Below are 27,354 nucleotides of genomic sequence, written 5' to 3' on the forward strand. Positions count from 1 at the left end.
TGTTAAAAATATACAAAAATACAATTTCTTAATATATAGAGTTTAAAGTAGTAAATCTTAAGTATTTTAATATATAACATTAAGATGTTAGTTAAATAAATCGCACTAATATTTAATACTATATACACATACATACTTATATTAACACACATACGTGTGTGAATTATGTATATATAAACACACTGAAATATATATTTCACATATTTTTTAATTTGTTTTAAATGTACTATAAAAAGCACATTAGATCTATTTATATATACACAAATATATAAAAAATATAAATATAGTTTTTTCTTACATGAAACATAAAACAGTAACAATTCAATTCTAAACATTTTATAAATTACTAAACAAATAAAATAAAAATGTACAAAAAAGACATTTACAAAAAATATTCTAAACATATAGAAACTATTAAAAATATAAATAAATACTATAAATTCAAAATGACAAACAAAATTGAACAATAAATATATTTTAACATTATTAGGAAATGTATTTAAGTCTGGGAATAATACATACACTATTCTACTCCACTTAATGCAACAGTAGACAAAGTGTAGAACTTGAGAGGGGCTACATATATTATTCACACTCCGAACAGTACAACAGTAGTGAAAGCGTTGGACTTCAGATGGGATACGTTCACTATTCCCACTCCAGTCTGTGCATTAGTAGGGAAAGTGTTGGATTTCGGAGGGGGTGAAATTACTATTCCCACTCCAGTCTAAGGACCATTAGGGAAAGCGCTGGACTTCAGATGGGTGAAATTTACTATTCCTATGCCAGTCTAAGCAACAGTATGTAAACTACTCCACTTCAAACACATTACATATTTGCATAACCATATTAATTTAGTAAAAATATAAAACTCTTAATATAAACATCACTTAACAAAAAATATATAAATATATATATTTATATATATAAAAATATTAAATGAAAAACAATTAACCAATTTACAAAATGCATATACAGTGTAATATTTAATTTTCAATTTATAAATACTTATTTCTTAATTAACCTGCCACCTTATACGCCTACAAGCCTAGCAAGCCATAACTATAATACAGAAGTATAACACCATTTACATAATTGATAATCAACTAAATACCTGATTAACAATTAATTGTTAAATGATTATTACTTAATTATCTTCCCACCCAACATCCCTACATACCCAGCAGCCCACACCAAAAATATAAACTGTATAATTGTTACACAGTTCACATTAATTATACAATAATTGTGTACATATTACTTAACTGTCCACCCTATACTCCTACAACCCTAAGAACTCACAACTAAAATGTAACTAAAATAATTCACTTTTACATAACTATTACATAATGTGCATACATAATAATCAGTTAAGTAATTAATAATATATTACAAATTAACTGTTAATTATTACATAATTACCTTTCCACCCTATACCCCTACAAAAATAGCCACCTGCCCCTATAATACAATTAATTTCGTCAATATTACATAATCTAAATGATTAATAGAAATCAGATACTTACTTTAAAAATATTAATTCATAGATAATTATGACTTAATTATCTTCTCACCCTATCTCCCTGCAAACCCAACAACCTGCTATGACACTAGAAATTACTGTTAACAATTAAATTAAAAATCGTAAATCACTTAAAATTACAAACTGTATTTAAAGAAATGAATAATAATTATACAAACTATAATGACACATAAAATTGATATATGAACTAAAACACAATAAAATAATTAACAATAATTTTTACAACTAAAGTATTGAAAATTATATTAACAACAACGATATTCTTAGTAAAGATATTACTTACCTGAAAAATGCTATATTCTTGACAACGATATTTCTGCATTACGAGATTTTTGTATCACAACATTTTTTTCCTGATATTTCTGGGTTCTGATATTTTGTGAAAATACCCCGTCAATCACTGCATGCCCATTACCCATTATGTGCCTCCTGTGTCCAATCAAGGCACTTCTTCCCCCTCACCCAGAGTACACCCCACTCACACATTCATTACCCCAAATCTATGACCCTCCCCTGCTATAGTTCTCTTGCTTACGCAGTGCCCCCATGGCCTCACTGTGCCTCCCTCCTCCACTTTGTGCCTACTCACCCACTCTGTGACATCCTCACCCATCCCATGCCACCTTACCCACTCTGTGACACAGTCGCCCACCCCACGCTACCTAACCCACTCGGTGACACCCTCACCCACCCCACGCCACCTTACTCTCTCTGTGACACCCTCACCCACCCCATGCCACTTTAGCTGCTCTGTGAAACACTCCCCCACCCCTTGCCACCTCACCCACCCCTTGCCACCTACCCCACTCTGTGACACGCTCACCCACCTCATGCCACCTTACCCACTCTGTGACACCCTCACTACCCCATGCCACCTTACCCACTTTGTGAAACACTCACCCACCCCTGCCACCTAACCCCCTCTGTGAAACCCTCACCCACTCCATGCCACCTTTCCCACCCCATGCAACCTTACCCACTCTGTGACAACATCCACTCTATGGCACCTTACCCACTCTGTGACACCCTCACCCACTTCATGCCACCTTACCCACTCTGGAACACCCTCACCCACCCATGCCACCTTACCCACTCTGCGACACCCTCGCCCACCCCATGCCACTTTACCCACTCTGTGATACCCTCACCCACTCCATGCCACCTTACCCACTCTGTGATATCCTCACCCACTCTATGCCACCTTATCCACTCTGTGATATCCTCACCCACTCTATGCCACCTTCCCCATCTTGTGGTACACTCACCCACCCGATGCCACCTTACCCACTCTGTGACACACTCCCCCACCCCATGCCACCTTACCCACTCTGTGACACCCTCACCACCACCCTGTCCAATCAGGTCACCTCTTCCTTTCTCTCCTTCACCCACACCATGCACCACTTACCCCGTCACCCCCCGTCTCAAGCCCACGCCTCCCTCGCCCACCCTTTGAGCACCTCGATCAGTCGGGGTATTCGCCGCCTCGGTGACCCCTTGCTAATGCACCCCCTTGTCTGGCTCCTCCGCCGTGTGCAGGGGTGTGCCCCATACCTCCCTGACCCGCTCTGTGCCCCCTCAACACTCCAGTGTCCTTCGACTCAGAGGGTGCCCACTCACTCACCCCCTGCCCTCCTCGGGTAACCCAGGCCCCTCCCTCGCCTGACTGGCTCTGGCTGCGCACCCACTGTGCCCTCTCCCTCACACACCCACCCCTTCTTTCCCTCCCTTCGCCTGTAAATGAAGCGTTTTCTTTTCTTTTGGTGCAGTCAGTATTCCCACCGCCGAGTGCCTCCTTCACGATCGCGCCTGCAGAATCACAACTACAGGTATAAGTGCGCAAGCAGCGCTCTGCGGAGAGGCCAAGGACTGGATGAGCAGTTCGCCTGAACGCCTTTATGCCCCACTGACCTGACCAGCGAGGCACGGGCACAGCCTCCAGCCTCCCTCAGCCTCGTCCCAGTACATGCACCCCCAGAACCAGACCTCCCCCGCCGACCCTGCGGCGACTCACTTCAGTGCGCATCATACAAGAGTCACGCGTCGTATGAACACAGCCACAAAAACACACCGTGTGTGAAAAAGCAAATGCTCTGATGAACTCTAATGTGAACTAAAAGGTGATGTGTAAACCGGAGCTTTACACTCATTCTTGGAAGTCGGTCGGTGGTTTTAACTGTAACTGGCAGGATCCGGCCCAAATTAAACCCCTGCTCTCGCTGGGTGTCCCCTTACTTTCAAATCCTCCCTCCCACTTTTATACCTCACCCCTTCCTTGATGCACACACTGAGCCTCTGGCACTTACCCCGTGTGTCTCTCTCGCCCCACCCCCGCACTCTCAGCCTCTAGGCGCTGTCGAGGGTCAAGCGGCTCTGTACGTGCGCAGCGCCGGGGAGACCCCCGCACTCCGACGGAAGCGGGCTCTGGGGGAGGCAGGTGCGGCGCCCAGGGCCGGGCACCCGGGGGACACTCACCGGCCTCACCGGTCTGTCCGTAACCCGAGGCGGAAGTCACCGTCAACAAGGAACCAGGGAGGGGCGGGGGCTGGCAGTGTGAGAGGAGCCCCGGGGCCTAGCGCCACAGCACTGTGCGTCCGTGGGGCAGCTAGAGCCGGACTCACTGAAGAGCAGGGCAGAAGATGCCACAGCACTGTGCGTCCGTGGGGCAGCTAGAGCCGGACTCACTGAGGTGCAGGGCAGAAGATGCCACAGCACTGTGCGTCCGTGGGGCAGCTAGAGCCGGACTCACTGAGGAGCAGGGCAGAAGATGCCACAGCACTGTGCGTCCGTGGGGCAGCTAGAGCCGGACTCACTGAGGAGCAGGGCAGAAGATGCCACAGCACTGTGCGTCCGTGGGGCAGCTAGAGCCGGACTCACTGAGGAGCAGGGCAGAAGATGCCACAGCACTGTGCGTCCGTGGGGCAGCTAGAGCTGGATCACTGAGGAGCAGGGCAGAAGATGCCACAGCACTGTGCGTCCGTGGGGCAGCTAGAGCCGGACTCACTGAGGTGCAGGGCAGAAGATGCCACAGCACTGTGCGTCCGTGGGGCAGCTAGAGCTGGATCACTGAGGAGCAGGGCAGAAGATGCCACAGCACTGTGCGTCCGTGGGGCAGCTAGAGCTGGACTCACTGAGGAGTAGGGCAGAAGATGCCACAGCACTGTGCGTCCGTGGGGCAGCTAGAGCCGGACTCACTGAGGAGCAGGGCAGAAGATGCCACAGCACTGTGCGTCCGTGGGGCAGCTAGAGCTGGATCACTGAGGAGCAGGGCAGAAGATGCCACAGCACTGTGCGTCCGTGGGGCAGCTAGAGCCGGACTCACTGAGGAGTAGGGCAGAAGATGCCACAGCACTGTGCGTCCGTGGGGCAGCTAGAGCCGGACTCACTGAGGAGCAGGGCAGAAGATGCCACAGCACTGTGCGTCCGTGGGGCAGCTAGAGCCGGACTCACTGAGGAGTAGGGCAGAAGATGCCACAGCACTGTGCGTCCGTGGGGCAGCTAGAGCCGGACTCACTGAGGAGCAGGGCAGAAGATGCCACAGCACTGTGCGTCCGTGGGGCAGCTAGAGCCGGACTCACTGAGGAGCAGGGCAGAAGATGCCACAGCACTGTGCGTCCGTGGGGCAGCTAGAGCCGGACTCACTGAGGTGCAGGGCAGAAGATGCCACAGCACTGTGCGTCCGTGGGGCAGCTAGAGCCGGACTCACTGAAGAGCAGGGCAGAAGATGCCACAGCACTGTGCGTCCGTGGGGCAGCTAGAGCCGGACTCACTGAGGAGCAGGGCAGAAGATGCCACAGCACTGTGCGTCCGTGGGGCAGCTAGAGCCGGACTCACTGAAGAGCAGGGCAGAAGATGCCACAGCACTGTGCGTCCGTGGGGCAGCTAGAGCCGGACTCACTGAAGAGCAGGGCAGAAGATGCCACAGCACTGTGCGTCCGTGGGGCAGCTAGAGCCGGACTCACTGAGGAGCAGGGCAGAAGATGCCACAGCACTGTGCGTCCGTGGGGCAGCTAGAGCCGGACTCACTGAGGAGTAGGGCAGAAGATGCCACAGCACTGTGCGTCCGTGGGGCAGCTAGAGCCGGACTCACTGAGGAGCAGGGCAGGACGTGCCACAGCACTGTGCGTCCGTGGGGCAGCTAGAGCCGGACTCACTGAGGAGCAGGGCAGGACGTGCCACCGCACTGTGCGTCCGTGGGGCAGCTAGAGCCGGACTCACTGAGGTGCAGGGCAGAAGATGCCACAGCACTGTGCGTCCGTGGGGCAGCTAGAGCCGGACTCACTGAGGAGCAGGGCAGGACGTGCCACCGCACTGTGCGTCCGTGGGGCAGCTAGAGCCGGACTCACTGAGGAGTAGGGCAGAAGATGCCACAGCACTGTGCGTCCGTGGGGCAGCTAGAGCCGGACTCACTGAGGAGCAGGGCAGGACGTGCCACAGCACTGTGCGTCCGTGGGGCAGCTAGAGCCGGACTCACTGAGGAGCAGGGCAGGACGTGCCACCGCACTGTGCGTCCGTGGGGCAGCTAGAGCCGGACTCACTGAGGTGCAGGGCAGAAGATGCCACAGCACTGTGCGTCCGTGGGGCAGCTAGAGCCGGACTCACTGAGGAGCAGGGCAGGACGTGCCACCGCACTGTGCGTCCGTGGGGCAGCTAGAGCCGGACTCACTGAGGAGCAGGGCAGAAGATGCCACAGCACTGTGCGTCCGTGGGGCAGCTAGAGCCGGACTCACTGAGGAGCAGGGCAGAAGATGCCACAGCACTGTGCGTCCGTGGGGCAGCTAGAGCCGGACTCACTGAGGAGCAGGGCAGAAGATGCCACAGCACTGTGCGTCCGTGGGGCAGCTAGAGCCGGACTCACTGAGGTGCAGAGCAGAAGATGCCACAGCACTGTGCGTCCGTGGGGCAGCTAGAGCCGGACTCACTGAGGTGCAGGGCAGAAGATGCCACAGCACTGTGCGTCCGTGGGGCAGCTAGAGCCGGACTCACTGAGGAGTAGGGCAGAAGATGCCACAGCACTGTGCGTCCGTGGGGCAGCTAGAGCTGGATCACTGAGGAGCAGGGCAGAAGATGCCACAGCACTGTGCGTCCGTGGGGCAGCTAGAGCCGGACTCACTGAGGAGCAGGGCAGGACGTGCCACCGCACTGTGCGTCCGTGGGGCAGCTAGAGCCGGACTCACTGAGGAGTAGGGCAGAAGATGCCACAGCACTGTGCGTCCGTGGGGCAGCTAGAGCTGGATCACTGAGGAGCAGGGCAGAAGATGCCACAGCACTGTGCGTCCGTGGGGCAGCTAGAGCTGGACTCACTGAGGAGCAGGGCAGAAGATGCCACAGCACTGTGCTTCTATAGGGTGAAGCAAAGTGCCCCTTTTTGTTATGGTTACTCTCACTTTTTCACATGGGTACTAATGTTTTTTGACTGATGTCACCGGGTCTTTGCAAACCAGGCCCCAGTGCCTGTGCTATTTCCCTAAAAAAAGGAAACCAATTGGCAAGGACTTTTGCACCCCTGCAAGTCCCTATTAAATGGCACCCCTGGTATCTAGGGCAAGGGTACCAAAGAGGGTCCCTAAGGGCTGCAGCATGTATTATGCCACACTAAGGGACCCCCATAGAATTGTATTCATCCTACGATCGCAGACTGCGTGTCATGGTGCAAACCATGAGTGAAAACACAATGTGGCACATTCACTGTGTGCCATGCCAAAGTCATTGCATGTGATATACGTAAATCACCCCTACAGCAGCCTTTGCAGGGTGCATTATATTACATGCATTATATTACATATGAGGGCATAGCCGCATGAGCAGATGTGTCCCTGTGCTCTCTTCAATTACCAGATGGCACAAGTGAACAGGGAAGCCATCTTAAGTATATGTACTGGGTACTGGTCATTGCGAGTTCCCCGGCTACATAATGGCTTCACTGAAACCTATGGTTTTTGGTATCAAACACCTTGTCTAAATAAATTCATACTAATTCTAGTATTGGATTTCTTATGACATGCAGCCAGTGGTCACTTTAGAGGTGCCCCATAAAACCTACTAATCCTCGAGTGTGCTGGCTGACTGGTATTGCCCAGTGTTAGATGGCAGAGGTATGCACCCTGTCCAAGTATGGACCACAGTCCTAGTCAGGGTAAGTCACAACACAACCTAAAGTATCCTGTGTTCACCCTCTGGTAGCTTGGCACAGAGCAGGCAGGTTTAACTTAGAAGGCAATGTGTAAAGTATTTGTGCAATGGTTCATACAGTAACACAGTGAAACACCACAAACAGTACTCCACTTAAGGAAGTTTAGGAAAATAGATAATATTTATCTGAATAAAATAAGGCCAAAGAGACAAAAGTCCAATATGCACAAGTCAAGAAATCACTTTTTAAATGTTTAAATGAGTCTCAATCCTTAAGAATCAGTTGTTGTATCCTTTTAACACATAGTACCCAGGATGCATCAAACATAACCATGCAGAGGGGCCTCAGAGGAGGAGATGTGTCAAAAAGTGAAGCGATGCATCGATTTTTCTGGCCCGGCAAAGGTGATGCATCATTTCTTTCCACGCTGCAAGGCGATGCGTCGGTTTCCAGGAGTGCAGCCTTGGTTTCTCACTGCAAAGCAGGGTTATTTTGACGCCCAGGGACGATGCATGGAAAACTCAGAACGCATTGAACAGAGGCAACAGGCGCTGCGTCAATTTGGCAGGCGATGCATTGATTTTTCAGTCGCAACTCACGCATTGCGTTGATCTGGCAGGCATTGCGTCAATTTTCCGATGTGCTGGATTTTCTTCTCTTTGGTGAAGCTTTTGAGAGCCCTGCGACCTCAGAACGGGAGGCAAGCTCAATCGAAGCCCTTGGAGAGCTCTTGAGGAGGAAGGCACAGTCCTTCTAGTAGGGGCAGGGGTCAGCAAGCAGCAGGGCAACAAGCAGGCCAGCAGTCCTTCCAGAAAAGCAGTCCAGATGAGTACTTTGGGCAGAGTCTAGTTGTAGGTCCAGAAGTATCTGATTTGGTGGGGGTCACAGACCCAGCATGTATACCCCAAAGTGACTTTGAAGTGGGAGGGAACTTCAAAAGGTGGTTTTGAAGTGCACAAGTTCCCCTTTCAACCCAGCCTTGTCTGCCAAGAGCCCTGTGTGGGGTTATCAGTCCTTTGTGTGAGGACAGGCCTCTGACCTTTGACGTGGAAGAAAGAGCCCCTCCACCCTTCCTGCCCAGGAAAGCCCATCTGTATGCAGATGTAGCTGAGTGTCCTGTGTTTATGGCTGCCTGGGTGGAATGCACAAGGTGAGCTGTCAACCAGCACAGACCAGACGTGGACTGGAGACAAGCTGTAAGGCACAGATGGCAGTAAGTGTCGAGAAATGACTACTTTCTAAAAGGGGCATTTCTAAAATAATAATGTAGAATCCAACTTCACCAGTAAGTAGGATTTCTCACTACCATTCCAATCATACCAAATATGACAATTCTATTCCTCTCAGATCAGAAATTACCGCTTAAAAACATATAAGGGAATCTCTAATGCTGGCATATGAAAGGAGTAGGTTTCACAGTATTGAAAAACGACTTTGGGAGTTTTTTACTACCAGGACATGTAAAACTTATAAGTACATGTCCTGCCTTTTACTTACATAGTACCTGCCTGATGGGTTACCTAGGGCCTACCTTAGGGCTGACTTATATGGAAGAAAAGGAGAATTTAAGGCCTGGCAAGTAGTTTTATATGCCAAGTTGAAGTGGCAGTGAAACTGCACACACAGGCCTAGCAACAACAGACCTGTGACATGGTTAAGGGACTACTTATGTGGGTGGCACAATCAATGCTGCAGGCCCACTAGTAGCATTTAATTTACAGGCCCTGGGCACACATTAGTGCACTTTACTAGGGACTTACAGGTACAATATGCCAATTGGATATGACCCAATGTTACCATGTTTAGGGGAGAGAACACAAGCACTTTAGCACTGGTCAGCAGGGGTAAAGTGCACAGAGTCTGAAAACCAGCAAAAAGGAGATCAGAAAAATGGAGGGATCAAAAAGCTGAGGGAAGACCACTGTAAGTCTGTCATGTATAACATCCAGCCTCCCACCACAGACAAGTTTCTGACCCCTTGCAGGTGAGAGCCCACACTCTCTGAGGCAAGAAACAATGCCTGCTCTGGAGGAAGGTGTTCACACTTCCTCCAGCAGGATGGCTAGTGATTTAGCATATCAAGGCCAGGGACTTCAAACTCCATGCTACCTTAGATATGGAACCCTGGCTATCGGCAGACCGGGGAGATGCCACCCCCTGCCCTGCGGCTCATTTGACATCAGGACAGGCAGAAAATTAGCTATGCAGTAGATGTGTTGCACCACTACGCTAGTCACTCCCCTAAGGTAGGCTACATGATGTGCTCCACGAAAGAGAGATTCCACCATTTGCTTTTTGTGGAATTAGGAACTCTGGGACAGGGCTATACCCACACACCACAGGAATTACTCATATGGGGATGTAGTGACTCCAGGGGTAAGTAGCCCATTGGCAACTACCTTTTACTTCCCTTAACACCTCGAAATTCAGTATTTAGGTGGCCCTGTGACACCTGGAACTCAGATTCACCTGACCAAAGAAGAAGAAGGACAAAGAAGGGCCGAAGACAGCAAGAACTGAAGACTACCTGTGGACTTGGCACGAAACCATGCCTGCCTGCACCTGTCTCAACAATTGCAAAGACCTGACTTGTCCTGCAGCTGTGCATCCTTCAAAAGCCTCCGAGGTCTGCCAGCACTTCGCCAACCCGTCAACATTTCCCTTGAAGTGAAGGAGTCACTTCCCTGCAGCCAAGGACCGCAATGTATGGTTCAACCATCTGCTGACCACCACATCCAACAACGCAGCAGCCAACCAGCAGGAGGTTGCCTTGCTCTAGGAGGTCAGATCCATCTCCGCACCAAGTTTGGAGACGCCAGGGCACCCAGGAGCCGCCTTGCACCAATACCCAGATTACCGGTCCCCTTGCAGCAACCAATGCTTGTTCTGTGTGCAGCCCAGACATCAACACCGCCAAGACCAACCTACCGATGTGGGACATCAGCATCACCAAGGCCAGCACTAAGAGTGGCCCTGCTGTCCTGTTTTGGCCCCATCGACTGGACAACCCCAAAAGTGAGAGCCTCCAATGCAAGCGACCCGCCCAACAAACACCTATGCACCTGAGCCCCACAGCCTGAGTTCAAGACTACCAACAGTGCACCCTTGCTCTAGAGACCCTCAAGAACTGAGTCCCCCTTCAGGTCCTGACGGACTTGTCCCTAAGTCCCCACTTGCAGCATTTTTCTGCTTACAGGTTTCCCCATTGACTTCAGCAGTAGCGTTTGAGGATACCTTGGCGATTAGCACCTCTGTACCCTGACACCCCAGGGCAGGTAAACAAAAAGTGCTGGTAGTTCTAAGAACCTTGGCCCCTACTTACCTTAAGTCCGGAATTACAAGGATGTAAGTCATTTGCAAGTGACCCTATGCTGTGTAGGTTTCTCCCATTGGATAACATTACCGCGTTCGAGGATCATGCATCAAATATGATAGGTGTATTTTGTCTGAAGAACAAAAAACTTACCTTCGGAAAGGCTTTTTCTGGTGGATACAGTCGCTACCTGTGAATTCTTCACCTTTTGAATACTCCCACTGCGCCAGCATTCCACGGAAACTTTTCTTCATAGCTCTACACGTTGACGAGAACATCATAAGGCCACGGCTCTGCACGTGGCTCCGGCACCGGAGCCATGAGAAGCCTTCGTCGGCATGCTGAAGTCAGTTTCCACTCACTTTTTTCATGCCTTCGGGCGAAACCAACATCACAGGTGCAACAACATGTCCCAATTCAGATATGTACATAAATATGTACATAAAATGAAAGTACATAAACAATATACAAACAGAATTCTTTTTTGCATAGGCTGATAAGCAACGGGGAGGTGGGGGGTCAGTGATGAATTTCCAGGTAGATACTGTATCCACCCGAAAAACATCTACCTGTGGATTCCTCACCTTTTGAATAGATTCCCCAAACAGTTCCACACTCAGAGGTGGGTGCCTGTCTGCCTATACCAAAAAATCCTGTAAAACAGAATGAGCAAAATGACTGTCCCTCCTCACTTCAGAGTCCAAGCAATAGTGCTTCACAAACATGCAGGGGCGGCTCCTCCATTAGGGCTGAGGAGCGCTGCCCCCGCCAGCAGTGGCAGCTGCACACCTTTTACCAAAAAACAATAATCTGTATTTATTATCGTTTTTTGGTAAAAGGGCGGGGCCACGGGGGTGACGAGCAGTAAGGCGGAGTGCTCAGCTCCCCCCCTCAGGGCGCATGTGTGTTTGGCTGGCCGTCTCGGGCCTGCCAAACACACATGCACAGTAGGCTCTCTCATGCCCAGCAACACAGTTGCCGGGCTAGAGAGAGCCTGCACAGGCTCCCAGTCTGCCTGGTAGCGCCCTCGCTGGGCACTCCCAGCCAATCCTGACACTGCTTGAAGCAGCGTCAGGATTGGCCGCAGGGTGGGAGCCTGTGCCTGCAGCGAGGAGACAGAGGAGCGGCGGCACGCAGGGTTAAGGTAAGTGGTTTTTTTTTTTTTAAATTTCTCCCTCCTACCCCTCCCCCGCACGCTGCCCCACCTCCTTTGCTTGCCGCGAGCCGCTCCTGCAAACATGTAGAGGGAGGACCAGGATGCTGCCTTACAAATGTCAACCACAGGGACATCTCTAGCTAAGGCAGAAGTAGAAGACTTAACTATAGCGGAATGAGCTCTAATACTTTCAGGTGGATCTTTGTTAGCCTTGGCGTAGCAGATCTTTATGCACAAGACGATCCATCTAGACAATGTCCTCTTTTGCACTGCTTTTCCTTTCATTGTGCCCACATAGCCAACAAACAGCTGATCATCCAGCTGGTGACCACGAGTTCTGTTCACATAAAAGCTCACTGCCCTTCAAGGGTTCAAACAATGAAGCCTTTCCTCCTCTTTAGATGGATGTGGAGGAGGATAGAAAGTAGGAGGGGTGATAGATTGGCCTAAGTGGAAAGCAGCCCTGGTTCTCAACACCAACATCTGCATAGAAAGTCGTGAGAGAAGGTTTCACACTTAATGCCTGCAATTCACTAATATGTCTAGCAGACATTATGGCAAGCAGAAAAACAGTTTTGAAAGTAAATAACTTTGAAGGCAACTATGTAAGGGTTCAAAGGGAGTACACATAAGGTAATTTAGTACCAAATTAAGGCATGATAAAGGGAGTGGGAGGATACCTATTAGTAAGTCCTTTAATAAACCTTAGCACTGTAGCAATATGCTGACATACTACATCGCAGTAGTATTGTCTGTCAAGACCTGCACTGACTGACCCAAAATGAAATGCTTCCTTCTAGATGACTTCGAGAAGTGAGGAGAGGGCGACTCCAAACGAGGTCGGGACTTCTGACAGCTTCTTTTGTCCTTCCTTGCCTTGGCCATAAAGAACTTTGCTGTTCTGTGCAAGCCACTCACATGAATTCCAGGCGTTCCGATGGGGCTATGACAATTCCCCAATCCTGGTGAGGATTAACATGACCGTGATGAAGAGTCCTCAAGGGGAAGGGGGTTTTGGGAAGAGAAAAGGAGAAAATACCAACTTCTGCTTCGTGGACTGTAGAATCGGACTGCTGGACCCTGGACTGCGTGTCGTGTTGGACATCAGGGCTTCTGATTTCTCAAAATACTGGGTTCTTGGTTTTTAGGATTCTGGGCTCCAAAAAAATTACTTCATTAATACAATGAACTTGCATAAACTATTGCGACATTGTATATTGCTTAATGTCAGTTATTGTTGACACATTGTGCATACATTTCTATAAGGCTGAACAAGTCTCTTCCTCTTTTTACAATACTTTCAGAGTCTCTGAAACAATGCCAAAACTCAAAAACAACCAACTTGACTTGGTGTTCTGGCGTAATCTCTTGTCAATAATAGTTTTGATAAACTTGCTCTACTTCCAAGCTTCTAATTCTTAGCGTAGCGCTTGCTACAGGAAATGCATCTTTCCTTAATGTCTGTTTAGCGGTAGCTTGGATTCCCACCCAAACGATAAATCACACTAGTTTTTATTGTCATAAATTATTTGAAAGACCAAGCTCTGTTTTGTTTCATTCAAGCAATTAATCTTTCTTTACCTTGAAATGAAGTTACATGCTTGAAATTTTCAGAAGAACCCAAACTGGGTTTTTTCACCTTTCTTATTTTCTCTTGTTTACAGGAAATACAGGTTTGTCAGCAGAAGATAGAAGAGGAGAGCTGGGACTCTGCAGGAAGCTGACCTGAGGGTGAGGATACCCGGAACTCAACTGGAGGCTGTCCGGGGGACAAGAAATGCTGGAACTCATATGGAAGCTGGTCGGAGAACGAGGAACACTGGAACTCATCTGGAGGCAGGCTGGAGAAGAAGGAACTTGACTTGCACTGGAATTTGGCTGCAGGCAGGCTGGAGTACAAGGAACTTGACTTGACTGGAAACAGTTGCGCAGAGCAATAGGTACGAAGCCAAGCAAGGCCTCAGACTCGCAAGCATCCTTAAATAATCAAATGTTCACATGTGCCTTTTGGCAGTTGAGTGCTTGTTAGGGAAACAAGCAATTATCCTCCTGATTGTGGCACATGTCCAATACAGATCACATTGTGAAGAGCACATGTTTTGGCAGTTACAGTTGGAGCAGGTGGAATACAATGTGCATAATCAACAAGCATTGGTTATAATAAATGAAACATCTAACAAGCATTGCTTATTGCAAACTTTCTATTCAAGGATGTAATAAATATACCCAAATAAGTCGGAATGTTGCAAGCAACAGCATCTTACTGTAATTGAGCTCTTGGATGTGCTAGTGTACCCACAATATTTGCCTCTCTTCCTTTCAAAGCCTTTGAGTTCATCTTATGACAAGAAGAACAGGTGTCAATGTCGTGGTCCGAGCTGAGACACAAGAGACAATCATCATGAGGGTCAGTGATCGACATCTGACCATCACACTCCCAGCAGGGCTTTAATTCGGACTTTCTCAGTGGAGACATTGTAGCAAATAAACAGGCTCTACTGTTTTCCTAAATTGAAACACTGTCATCAGTACTAACCTAAGGGAGAGATGAAAAAAAAAAGGTCATGCATCGAAGGCGCCTTAAAAAGGGAATTGGCATCAGCATGCCAATGAGGGCTTCTTATGGCTCCGATTACAGCACATGGAGCAGAGGCTTTATGACGTTCTCATCGAGGTGGAGAGCTATGAAGAAAGGTTTCAGTGGAATGCTGGTGCATTGAGGATTTTCATAAGGTGAGGAATCCACAGGTAGATGTATCCATCAAAAAATTGATAACTCGAAAAGTAGTTAGCTAAACTAGTAGATCTTGGTGTCTAAATAAATATAAAAATGTATTTTTCTAAATTGGTGTTGGATTTTCTTATTGAGTGTATGTCTCATTTATTGACTCTCTGTGTGCAACAAATGCCCAACACTCCCCTCTTATAAGCCTAAGGCTGCTTGACCACACTACCATAAATAAAGCACCTTGGGATTGCTACAGCAATCCCATCCCCCGTACACTAATAAGGGATACCTGGACACTCTGTACAGTGCACCTTATTTTGGTACACTATATAGAGAGCCAACTTCCTATAGGGTGCAGCTAGAGCTCAAGTGCTGGACTCACTGAGGAGCAGGGCAGGACGTGCCACAGCAGTGTGTTGCTGTGTGGCAGCTAGAGGTCAAGTTCTAGACTTACTGAGGAGCAGGGAAGGACGTGCCTCAGAATTGTGCACTGTACTTCTGTGTAGCAGCTAGAGCTCAAGGGCATCCCTCACTGAGAAGCAGGCAATATCCAGCCAAAGCTCTGGGGCCCCAGCACCACAGCACTATGATTCTGTGGGGCAGCTAGAGCTCAAATGCTGGACTCACTGAGGGGCAGAGCAGGACCGGCTACAGCAGAGAGCTTCTGTGTGGCAGCTAGAGCTCAAGTGAATCCCTCACTGAGGAGCAGGCAGGATCAAGCCGCAGCCTTGGGGCCCCTGCGCAACAGCACTGTGCTTTAGTGTGGAACTTAGAGACGAAGTGCTGGACATGCTGCATACACACCAACCTGTATGTATTCTCACTCACAGAGTCTGAGTGTATCCTTCACTGAGGAGCATGGTAGAGCAGCCACAGTACCGGGGCCCTAACATGACAGCACTGCTTCTGTGGGGTAGCTACAGCTCAAGTGCTGTACACACAACATACACACCAGTCTGTATTATTCATAGTCACTGGGACTTACAGCATCCGTCGGTGAGGAGCACGGCAGGACCAGCCACTGCAACAGGACCCTGGTACCACAGCAGTGTGCACCTGTGGTGCAACCAGAGCTCAGGTAACAGATACTGAACTGACAGCAAAGTATGTTTTCACTGTCCAGTATTTGACAGCATCCCGCACTGAGGAGCAGTGCAGGAACAGGAACAGCCCTGTGGCCCCAGCACCACAGCACTGTGCTTGTGTGGGATAGCTTGAGCTCAAGTGCTGTACACACTGCATACACTCCAATCTGGTGTATTCACAGTCACTAGGTATGAGTGCATCCGGTGGTTAATTTGTAAATAAAAACGTGCCAGATCCCAAAGCTCTCCTCTGAAACACACAGGGGGTCATTCTGACCCTGGCGGCCGGTGGCCGCCAGGGCCACCGACCACGGGAGCACCGCCAACAGGCTGGCGGTGCTCCAACGAGCATTCTGACCGCGGCGGTTCAGCCGCGGTCAGAAGCGGAAAGTCAGCGGTCTCCCGCTGACTTTCCGCTGCTCGTTTGAATCCTCCATGGCTGCGGAGCGCGCTCCGCAGCCATGAGGATTCTGACCCCCCCTACCGCCATCCTGTTCATGGCGGGAAAGCCGCCATGAACAGGATGGCGGTAGGTGGGGTCGCTGGGCCCCTGGGGGCCCCTGCCGTGCCCATGCCAATAGCATGGGCACGGCAGGGGCCCCCGTAAGAGGGCCCCGCAAAGTATTTCAGTGTCTGCCTTGCAGACACTGAAATACGCGACGGGTGCCACTGCACCCGTCGCACCTTCCCACTCCGCCGGCTCGATTACGAGCCGGCATCCTCGTGGGAAGGGAGTTTTTCCCTGGGCTGGCGGGCGGTCTTTTGGAGACCGCCCGCCAGCCCAGGGAAAAACTCATAATACCCTCCGCGGTCTTCTGACCGCGGAGCGGTATAATGGGGGCGGAATTCTGGCGGGCGGCCTCCGCCGCCCGCCAGAATCAGAATCACCCCCACAGTGTCTACAATTAAAAGTGTGAACACTGACTAAAGAGGCTGTGTAATCCTGAAGCCCTCTCTGGCCTCTTTAAACCATTTACAGCCACTCCCTGCCCCTTCAGCTCACTCTTGCAGCTTTCTGTTTTCTCCCATTGTAACGCTTTCCCGTCTTTCTCTTCCTCCGTCTTTCCCAAATGTGTCTTTTCCAGGCAGTGAACGCTTGAGACAGAAAACGAAGTGGCGGCCCTCAAACATAAGTGCCCGTGCCCCACGCCGGAAACAACCGGCTCAAATTAAGCACTGAGGCCCTGATTTATACTGTTTTAGCACCACATTTGCGTCAATTTTTTTACACAAAACCAGCGCAAACTTACAAAATTCAATTATATTTTGTACGGTTGCGGCGCTTTTGCGTAAAACAAAAATATGACACAAATGCGGCGCTAAAAAAAAGTATAAATCATGCCCTGAGTAAATGCCTCGATGAGGAGCAAGGCACAGCTAGCCGCAGTCCCAGGCCCCTAGCTCCACAGCACTGCTCGCTGCATTACTGCTTACGTGGCCACACATGCGTCCCTGGTCACAGCAGCAGCCCTGCATCCTCCCCAGACCCATCCGTGATGTGCGGCTCCGGTGCAGGGTTTCTCCTTGAATTCCCAGACTTGTGTATTCCATTATAAAACAGAACTTCAAGTCCCAGAAAACAACCGAAAAAACCTTGGCTGGAATGGAGCACATCATGCTTCTACCTGGGAAACGTGACAACTCGGTCATTGTCAAGGAATCATTTGATACAACGAAATGCGGCCTTATTAACGCGAGGTCCCTCGTAAAAAGGCTCCCTTGAGATGCATCTGATGAGAGAGACCAATAATTGGATAATTTATGTTTGTAACTGCAACGTGGGCCTCACAGGGAAGGGCCACAGATTTCGGCGGGATGTGTTTCATAATCCTGCCCAGGCCACGGGAAAACATGAACGGGGGAGGAACGGGAATCATTTTTAAAGAGAAATAGAATCTCACCATTTTGGCTTCAGATCAACTGGTAGGCCCCGAATTAATGGGTTTTACACTAAAATCGGGAAAGGGCTGGGTTTTCTCAGGAATTCTGCGCTACCGACCACCGGGCCCAACGAGTCACTATTTGCAATCGTCCATAGAGATCATTTCAACACATTCAATTTTTTTTCTTTCTGGGAGATGTCAATATGGGGCGGAGGAGGGATCCATCACTCTCCTATAAGGAACTGTGAGGATCCTGTGAAATGGGGCCACGACGATTGATCCATGGTCCCACTCACCAAGGTGCCACCCTTTGGATCTCATATTCTCAACAGATGAGTTGATTGCAATTGAAGATGTTATACTCATGTGTTAGGCTGACCACACATTGGCAGCTTTCCACTTTAAGAGAAAGGAACTAAGGGCCAGATGTAGCAAAGGGTTTTTCCCATTCTGTGTCAATGGGAAAATGTGTTCGTACATATGGCCCTAAATCCATGGAATATGGAATCAGCCAGGATGAGACATCGCAGAGCCTGGCATAAATTAAGTAGGGCAACACAAGGAAAGATATTTCATTTGGCCACAACTTTTGATTCTACTGGGACAATAGATGACAATTATGAAGCCTTAGAGAAAAGAATGTTAGAGAAGATGGATAATGAAATACCCATTAAAAACATTAAAACTTGGCGTAGACGTCAGCTCGCTGATGTAGTACACTATTAAAGCAACAAAACAAGCTTGGAAAAATCTGGAAAGAAAATGGCAGAGCTCCTACCTATCATGGATAAACAACGATTAAAGAGCGCCTTAAATATAAAAAGGGGGTCTGTAAGGCAAAAGCCAATTATTATGCTAATGCACTTCTAGAAGCTCCAAATAGCGCAAAACAAGTATGACATTATGCGTGAACTACCAAATCAAGAGTGTATCAGGCAATAACTAAACCCTCCCAAGCACTCTATGATAATCTTGCTGAATTCTTTGACAAGATTAAAAATGTCTGAGGACTTTGGAAACCCTCACCAAATGACAGATGGTGGCCCTAAAGCTGGCCTATGAGATGTGAGAAATGAAGCATTAATGACTGTCCTATCAGGGATAAAGGCCTCCAGTGTGGCTGATATTCCACTTAGCCAATTGTTAAGTTAGAACCATCCGAACCAATGTCTAAGGACTGTTTTCAAGGAACAGCATCGTCTATAACTTCAGGCTCACGCCTGGATCCTCTACTCCACAGTCTGGAAAGACATGCCTGATGAATTACTCCCCCCAGTACTACTGACATGTAACCAATTAGGATTAGGTCTGTCCCACGGGCCTGGAAGAAGGCTACAGTCACCCCCTATTGAGAAAGCCCTCTGCAGATCCTCAGATTCTTAGTACTCACAGACTAATACCTTCTCCTGTAAAAATCCTAGAGCACTACGCGAGCAAGAAATAGTTCATGCATCCCGAAGATGAAAAACCTCTAGAAGGAGCAGTCTGGATTTCGACCAGGGCATGGAACTGAACCAGCGCTGCTACTGGCACTGGATGAGCTCCAGATGAGGGTGGTTAGCAGTCAGTCAGCAGTTCTGGTGCTACTCCACCTATCAGCTGCTCTTGACATGGTCAACCACAGAACATTACTAGCAAGACTAGGTATGAGTGGAGCTAGTAGCACGGTATCTAACTGGCTGTGGTTACTCCTGTCAGGTTGTTGCCAAGCGGTTTCTTTACCCCCTTATTGCTCTGATTTTAAAACTGTCAAACCTGGGATCCCACAAGGGTCTGCAGTGAGCCCAAATATTTTTTAACATTTATAAGTGGCATCTAATAACACTTATTAAAACCCATAACATGAGGCGGGTCAACTATGCCGATGGAACCCAATCAGTGCGGTCTACAGAAAGCAATAAGCCTGATGTTTAGACTCCTTCCACAATCGTATGAACAACACTGTCAATTGGCTAGACTACAACTCCCTAAAATAAAATTAAATGGGGACAAAACGGAGTTTGTGTGTTGTTCAGCTAACTGTCCCCATGACACTTCCTTCGAATTTCTGGCCACTGACAGAAGACTCCGAGGCAGTTCGCAATCTGGGGGTCATCTTGGACAATAAGCAACCCACGGAGACCCACCTTGATAAAGTTGCTGCTATCTTCTGTGTACTTCCCTGAAGTCCAAGGAAACTCCTGCCGATGCTGCCCTCCCAAGCTAACACGCTGGTACTGCAATGCTCTCTTGTTAGGAAGACCTGATTATTTTGGTAAATAGACTGTACATCAAGGAGCAGCTGTAAAATTGGTATTAAACAGGCCAAGAATATCATCTTCCTCCAGCGCTATGAAGGAATTTCATTGGCTTCCAATAAAACAAAGGATTGCCTTTAAATCGCTCTGAATAGTTTTTAAAGCACTTCAGGGCAAGGACCCTTGGCGCCTGCAAAGAAGATGAAAAAGGTATATTCCAAGAAGAACCTCCGATCAGCAACTGCAAAGCTTATCTGCGTTCCGAAATGTCCTAAAACACGACGGGAGGGCGGAGCTTTTATGGTCAGAGCGGCTCAGCTCCGGATTAAATTACCAGTTTCTTTAGATCTGCTGCTGACCTTCTGCATGTCAAGTTCAAGAAAGCCCTAAAAACCTCTCTCTTTCCCCTGTAATTAGCATTTACTGATCGGCTCGTCACAGCTGCAGCACCGGGTGACGTGGTGCTGTGGCACAGCCAGGCGTCATGTGCTCACACTGTACACACTCCACTGTCTATGGACTTAGACACATACCCCTGTTCTATCTGTGATGAAGGGGGGTCTAGCCACAGCTGAGAGCCCCCACCCATGCTATGTGCTTATGGCTCAGTTAGCTGGGGGCCAATCTTCCAGTCCTGGGCTCTTGTTTTTACAAAACATTGGCTCATTGGTGTCGGTGCAATAGTCCATTTGGTGTAATAACAACTAACACTACAATTCCCACAATGCAACGGCTTAGTAAAGGTTGTCCTGCTGAGAGTGTCTGGGTGGCCTCCAGCTCTGCACAGTTATAACCTGCTCCCGGCTTCTTCCAACCCCGGGTACAGGGACTTAGGACAAGGCTTCGTGAGGCTCGGTCTGCTAGAGGGGCACAGCCGTGCCCACCCTTACTGCAGGGGAGATGGTCCTTGAGTGTTGGACCTGCAGTACTGCTGGATTCTGTAACCGTCTCATGTGTTCTGCCAGGGTCAAGGTTCAACACCCCAAATATGAAATGTAAATCAATGTCAAGAAGCCGGTTTTGTTGATTGTTGTGTTTTATAAAAATATTCTTGATGGATTAACTTTCACGTTTTCTAATTGTGCGCCTCTGTCACTGGGTGCAGCCTAAAAGTTGATTGAAGATACTTGTCAAACTGGTTAGTGTGTTTTTTTGGTCTAGGTATTCAGCGGCCAGCCTAATCCCCGTGTTTCCCATTTGATCAGCATAACTCGCTTCAAACTCGTTCGGAGGGTGTCACCCCTCGAATTAAAACAAATGTCAGTGTATTCAACACGTAATCTGTAAAAGAAGGAGCGCTCGTACCTGGGCCTCTGCTCAGAAGCCCACTGTCGGTGCCAGTGTGCAAACACCTAGCCTGCGTAGGTGAAACCCACCTCATGCCCCTTTAATCCACCCCGACACTCCCTGCGCCTTTCATCCACCCGACACTGCCTGCTCCTTTCATCCACCCCGGGCACTGCCTGCGCCTTTCATCCACCCCGGACACTCCCTGCGCCTTTCATCCACCCCGGACACTCCATGCGCCTTTCATCCATCCCAGACACTGCCTGCCCCTTTCATCCACCCCGGACACTCCCTGCGGCTTCCATCCACCACGGACACTCCCTGCACCTTCCATCCACCCAAGAAACTCCCTGCGCCTTTCATCCACCGCAGACACTCCCTGCGCCTTTCATCCACCGCAGACACTGCCTGCGCCTTTCATCCACCACGGACACTCCCTGCACCTTCCATCCACCCAAGAAATTCCCTGCGCCTTTCATCCACCGCAGACACTCCCTGCGCCTTTCATCCACCGCAGACACTGCCTGCGCCTTTCATCCACCACGGACACTCCCTGCACCTTCCATCCACCCAAGAAACTCCCTGCGCCTTTCATCCACCCAGGACACTACCTGCGCCTTTCATCCACCGCAGACACTGCCTGCGCCTTTCATCCACCCCGGACACTACCTGCGCCTTTCATCCACCCCGGACACTCCCTGAGGCTTCCATCCACCGCGGACACTCCCTGCACCTTCCATTCACCCAAGAAACTCCCTGCGCCTTTCATCAGCCCAGGACACTACCTGCGCCTTTCATCCACCGCAGACACTGCCTGCGCCTTTCATCCACCGCAGACACTGCCTGCGCCTTTCATCCACCCCGGACACTGCCTGCGCCTTTCATCCACCCCGGGCACTGCCTGCGCCTTTCATCTACCCCGGACACTCCCTGCTCCTTCCATCCACCCAAGAAACTCCCTGCGCCTTTCATCCACCCAGGGCACTCCCTGCGCCTTTCATCCACCCAGGGCACTGCCTGCGCCTTTCATCCTCCCCGGACACTCCATGCGCCTTTTATCCACCCAGGACACTGCCTGATCCTTTCATCCACCCCTGACACTCCCTGCGCCTTTCATCCATCCCGAACACTCCATGCGCCTTTCATCCACCCCGGACACTGCCTGCGCCTTTCATCCACCCCGGGCACTGCCTGCGCCTTTCATCCACCCCGGACACTCCCTGCACCTTCCATCCACCCAAGAAACTCCCTGCGCCTTTCATCCACCCAGGACACTGCCTGTGCCTTTCATCCACCGCAGACACTGCCTGCGCCTTTCATCCACCCCGGACACTCCCTGCGCCTTTCATCCACCCCGGACACTCCATGCACCTTTCATCCATCCCGAACACTCCATGCGCCTTTCATCCACCGCAGACACTCCCTGCGCCTTTCATCCATCCCGGACACTCCCTGCGCCTTTCATCCACCGCAGCCACTCCCCGCGCCTTTCATCCACCGCAGACACTCCCTGCGCCTTTCATTCACCCTGGACACCCCCTGGCCCTTTCATCCACCCCGGACACCCCCTGCCCCTTTCATCCACCCCGGACACTCCCTGCCCCTTTCATGCACCCCGGACACTCCCTGCGCCTTTCATCCACCCCGTACACTCCCTGCCCCTTTTATCCACCCCCGACACTCCCTGCGTCTTTCATCCACCCAGGACACTCCCTGTGCCTTTCATCCACCCCGTACACTCCCTGCCCCTTTTATCTACCCCCGACACTCCCTGCGTCTTTCATCCACCCAGGACACTGCCTGACCCTTTCATCCACCCAAGACACTCCCTGCGCCTTTCATCCACCCCGGACACTCCCTGCGCCTTTCATCCACCCAGGACACTCCCTGCCCCTTTCATCCAACCCCGACACTGCCTGCCCTTTTCATCCAGCTCCGACACTCCCTGCCCCTTTCATCCACCCCGGACACTCCCTGCCCCTTTCATCCACCCCGGACACTCCCTGCACCTTTCATCCAACCCCGACACTGCCTGCCCTTTTCATCCACCTCCGACACTCCCTGCCCCTTTCATCCACCCCGGACACTCCCTGCACCTTTCTCTCGCTCCTGCATTTTCCTGCTTCTTCCCTCTGTGAGTGTTTCTCCGTCTTTCTTCTACTCTGTCTCTCTACTTCGTGTGGTTTCCATCTCTTGCTCAATGTCTGCTCCGTGAAAATAAGTTCCGGTCTCAACAAAAGCAGCATCTGGAGTGAAGCAGCGACGAGGCGCGCGGGGCTCCGGGTCCCCGGCCCAAGAGAGCGGTGCAGCCCCCCAGATCTCTGGCCCCGGGGCTCGGAGCCCCCGGCCCCTCCCGCCTCAGCGCCGCAGCTTTCTCTTCCCTTGAAACGAAACTCTCTGTGTAGTTTCGTTTTTGAACCCTCGCTTGGTCCGGGTGGGGTTTGTTGTCTCCTTGTTCAGACGCTGAGTCAGGGCTGGCACAAGAGCTTTTACAAATTACACACTTCTGTCGCCCCCTTCACAAGCTCATCAACACGCGACCTTTGACCTCCGATGACGTCAGGAAGCATTCCTTCTAAAATAGGTGAGCATTCCCAGAACAAATGAAGCTCTCGCAATATAACATATATCCCCGAGCCACAAAGGTTGGTATATTCTGAATTCCCGAGACTCGGAAACAGCATGAAATGAACAGCCAACGACCACATTGTCCAAAGACCCAGGAACACGTGTGCGTCTCCAAAACATACACCTGCCAACAAATATTCCAATATTCTAAACCCCTATGACCTGGTTACAGAATGTAAAATAACAAAACATCCAGGGATAACGCTACGGGGGGAGCGGGAGGGGGCACTTTACCGCCAGTCATATCAAAATGTCACAAACTGATAGAAGAGAATGAAAAAAAGTCATGGGTGTCCAAAGCTAAAAAAAAAAGTTACAGAGCTGAGGGGAGTGTAGTGGAGACAGGAGTAAAGAGACGTACACCTCCCGAAGTACACGGCAGCGCCTGGGGAGGCGGGCACCAGCCGCGTGTGTTTAGCATTCAGGGGAGGGTGGCTCTAAGGAGAATTGTGGGCTTGTGGGGTTCAGGGATTGGTTGCATTAAGGGGGGGCGTAGGGGATTTTAGAGTTCGGGGGAGGGTAGCATTAGTCTTAAAGGAAGGTCAGTGTTATGGGGTACTAAGGGTTTTTTAGGATTCATGGATGGATAGCGCTTAAGGGGTGTAGGGCTCTTTCCGGGTTCAAGCAAGGGGATAGTAATGGGTGTTGGGGTTAGGGGAAGCATTAAGGGGTGTATTGGGGTTCTTAGGATTCGCGGAAGGGCAGTGATAAGGGCTAGGAAGGGGGGTTTTAGGGTTAGGGACGCTTACATTAAGGGGGAGTATGGAGTTTTTAGGGTTCAGGGAAGGGTGGCGTTAACAGGAGTATGGAGTTTTTAGGGTTCTTGGAAAGGTAGTGTCAGTGGGCAGTGAGGACATCTCAGGGTCCAGGGAAGGGTTCACTGAGGGCTACTAAGGAGATTTTAGGTAAAGGGATTGATGGCGTTAAGGGGTAGTAAGGGTTTTTAGACTAGGGGTACAGGGGTAGTGAGATTTTAAGGTTCAGGGAAAGGAAGAGTTCACGGGTCGTGTGGGGTTCTTGGGGTTCAGGGAAAGGTAGCATTAAGGGGTGATGCGTGGTTTTTAGACTTCAGGGAAGAGTAATGTGAAGGGTTTTAGGGGTCAGCAGCGGGGTCTCACCGTGAGAAGGAAGCGTCCGGGGGGCGCGCAGCAGCCAGAGGTTCAGCCCGGCATCTGATGAGGCTTCTGTGGGGGCCCTCTCCTGGGGGGCTCGCTCCTGCGCCCCCGTGGGCACTCGGTGCTTCTTTCCGAGAGCGGAGCTCACTCCTGCAGGTGACGAACACACATAGATGAGTTTCGTTTCAAGGGAAGAGAAAGCTGCGGCGCTGAGGCGAGAGGGGCCGGGGGCTCCGAGCCCCGGGGCCAGAGATCTGGGGGGCTGCACCGCTCTCTTGGGCCGGGGACCCGGAGCCCCGCGCGCCTCGTCGCTGCTTCACTCGAGATGCTGCTTTTTTTGAGACCGGAACTTATTTTCACGGAGCAGACATTGAGCAAGAGATGGAAACCAAACGAAGTAGAGAGACAGAGTAGAAGAAAGACGGAGAAACACTTACAGAGGGAAGAAGCAGGAACATGCAGGAGCGAGAGAAATGGGCAGGAAGTGTCCGGGTGGATGAAAGGCGCATGGAGTGTTGGGTGGATGAAAGGGGCAGACAGTGCCCCGGGTGGATGAATGGCGCAGGGAATGTCTGCGGTGGATGAAAGGGGCAGGCAGTGTCCGGGGTGGATGAAAGGCGCAGGGAGTGTCCGGGGTGGATGAAAGGGGCAGGGAGTGTCCGGGGTGGATGAAAGGGGCAGGGAGTGTCGGAGGTGGATGAAAAGGGCAGGGAGTGTCCGGGGTGGATGAAAGGGGCAGGGAGTGTCGGAGGTGGATGAAAAGGGCAGGGAGGGTCCGGGGCGGAAGTGTCCAGGGTGGATGAAAGGGGCAGGGAGTGTCCTGGGTGGATGAAAGGCGCAGCCAGTGTCCGGGGAGGATGGAAGACCTAGGGAGTGTCTGGGGTGGATAAAAGGTACAGGGGGGTGTCCGACGTGGATGAAAGGCGCAGACGGTGTCCGGGGTGGATAAAAGGCTCAGGGAGTGTCTGGGGGTGGATGAAAGGCGCAGGGAGTGTCTGGGGTGGATGAAAGGTGCAGGGAGTGTACGGGGTGGATGAAAGGGGCAGGCAGGGTCCGGGGTGGATGAAAGGCGCAGAGAGTGTCCGGGGTGGATGAAAGGTGCAGAGAGTGTCCGGGGTGGATGAAAGGGGCAGGCAGTGTCGGGAGTGGATGAAAGACGTAGGCAGCGTCGGGAGTGGATGAAAGACGCAGGCAGTGTCCTGGGTGGATGAAAGGCACAGGGAGTGTCTGGGGTGAATGAAAGGTGCAGGGAGTGTACGGGGTGGATGAAAGGGGCAGGCAGTGTCCGGGGTGGATGAAAGGCGCAGAGAGTGTCCGGGGTGGATGAAAGGCGCAGGCGGTGTCCGGGGTGGATAAAAGGGGAGGGAGTGTTCAGGAGGATGAAAGGGGCAGGGAGTGTCCGGGTAGATGAATGGCGCAGGTGGTGTCCGTGGTGGATGGAAGCCGCAGGGAGTGTCCGGGGTGGATGAAAGGCGCAGGGAGTGTCGGGTGGATGAAAGGGGCATGAGGTGGGTTTCACTTACGCAGGCTCGGTGTTAGCACACTGGTACCAACAATGGGCTTCCGAGCAGAGGCCCAGGTACGAGCACTCCTTTTACAAATTAAGTGCTGAATACACTGACATTTCTTTTACTTCCGAGGGTGACACCCTCCGAACGAGTTTGAATTGAGTTATGCTGATCAGATGGGAAACACGACGATTTTGACTGTCCGCTATGCAGACCAGAAAAATAAAAAAAAATAACCAGTTTGACAAGTATCTTCAGTCAACGCGGCAGCACGTGACCACCTTGAGTGGCACCTGTGGTCCATCCCAGCTTCTTAGGCTTATGCATCCAGCTTTACCCAGTGACAGAGGAGCAACATTACCAAATGTGAAAGTTAATCCTTCAAGAATATTTTTATAAAACACAACAATCAACAAAACCGGCTTCTTGGCACTAATTTACATTTGTTGTTTGGGGTGTTGAAGCTTGACCTTGGGAGAACACATAAAACTCTATGAAAAAGAGTGTGAATTATTAAGAAACAGAGAAGCTGCAGAATCTAACAGTACTCCATGTCCAATACACAAGAACCACCCCCCCTCGGTAGGAGGCTGGCCTGGTTTGTGGTGGGTACGTGTGGTACTTACACCTTATACCAGGTCCAGGTATCCCCTATCAGTGAAGTGTAGGCAGTGTCTAGAAACCAGGCTCTCTAGAGGTATCTGTGGATGAGCAGCCAAGGCTTATCTAGGAGACACG

The 27,354-nt window shown here is 50.4% G+C and overlaps 1 protein-coding gene across 1 annotated transcript in view; it reads right to left on the minus strand.

The window, feature by feature from the left end:
- Window positions 1-25,269, minus strand: part of LOC138282969 (NFX1-type zinc finger-containing protein 1-like) — a 459,320-nt gene extending 434,051 nt beyond the window's left edge. The window contains exon 1 of the mRNA XM_069221050.1: window positions 25,112-25,269. The gene's annotated coding sequence lies outside the window, so the exon portion shown is untranslated. The remainder of the gene's footprint in view (window positions 1-25,111) is intronic.
- Window positions 25,270-27,354: the final 2,085 nt, after the last annotated feature.

The sequence above is a fragment of the Pleurodeles waltl genome, chromosome 2_2, assembly GCF_031143425.1.
Source record: "Pleurodeles waltl isolate 20211129_DDA chromosome 2_2, aPleWal1.hap1.20221129, whole genome shotgun sequence".
In the NCBI taxonomy this organism is placed as follows: Eukaryota; Metazoa; Chordata; class Amphibia; order Caudata; family Salamandridae; genus Pleurodeles; species Pleurodeles waltl.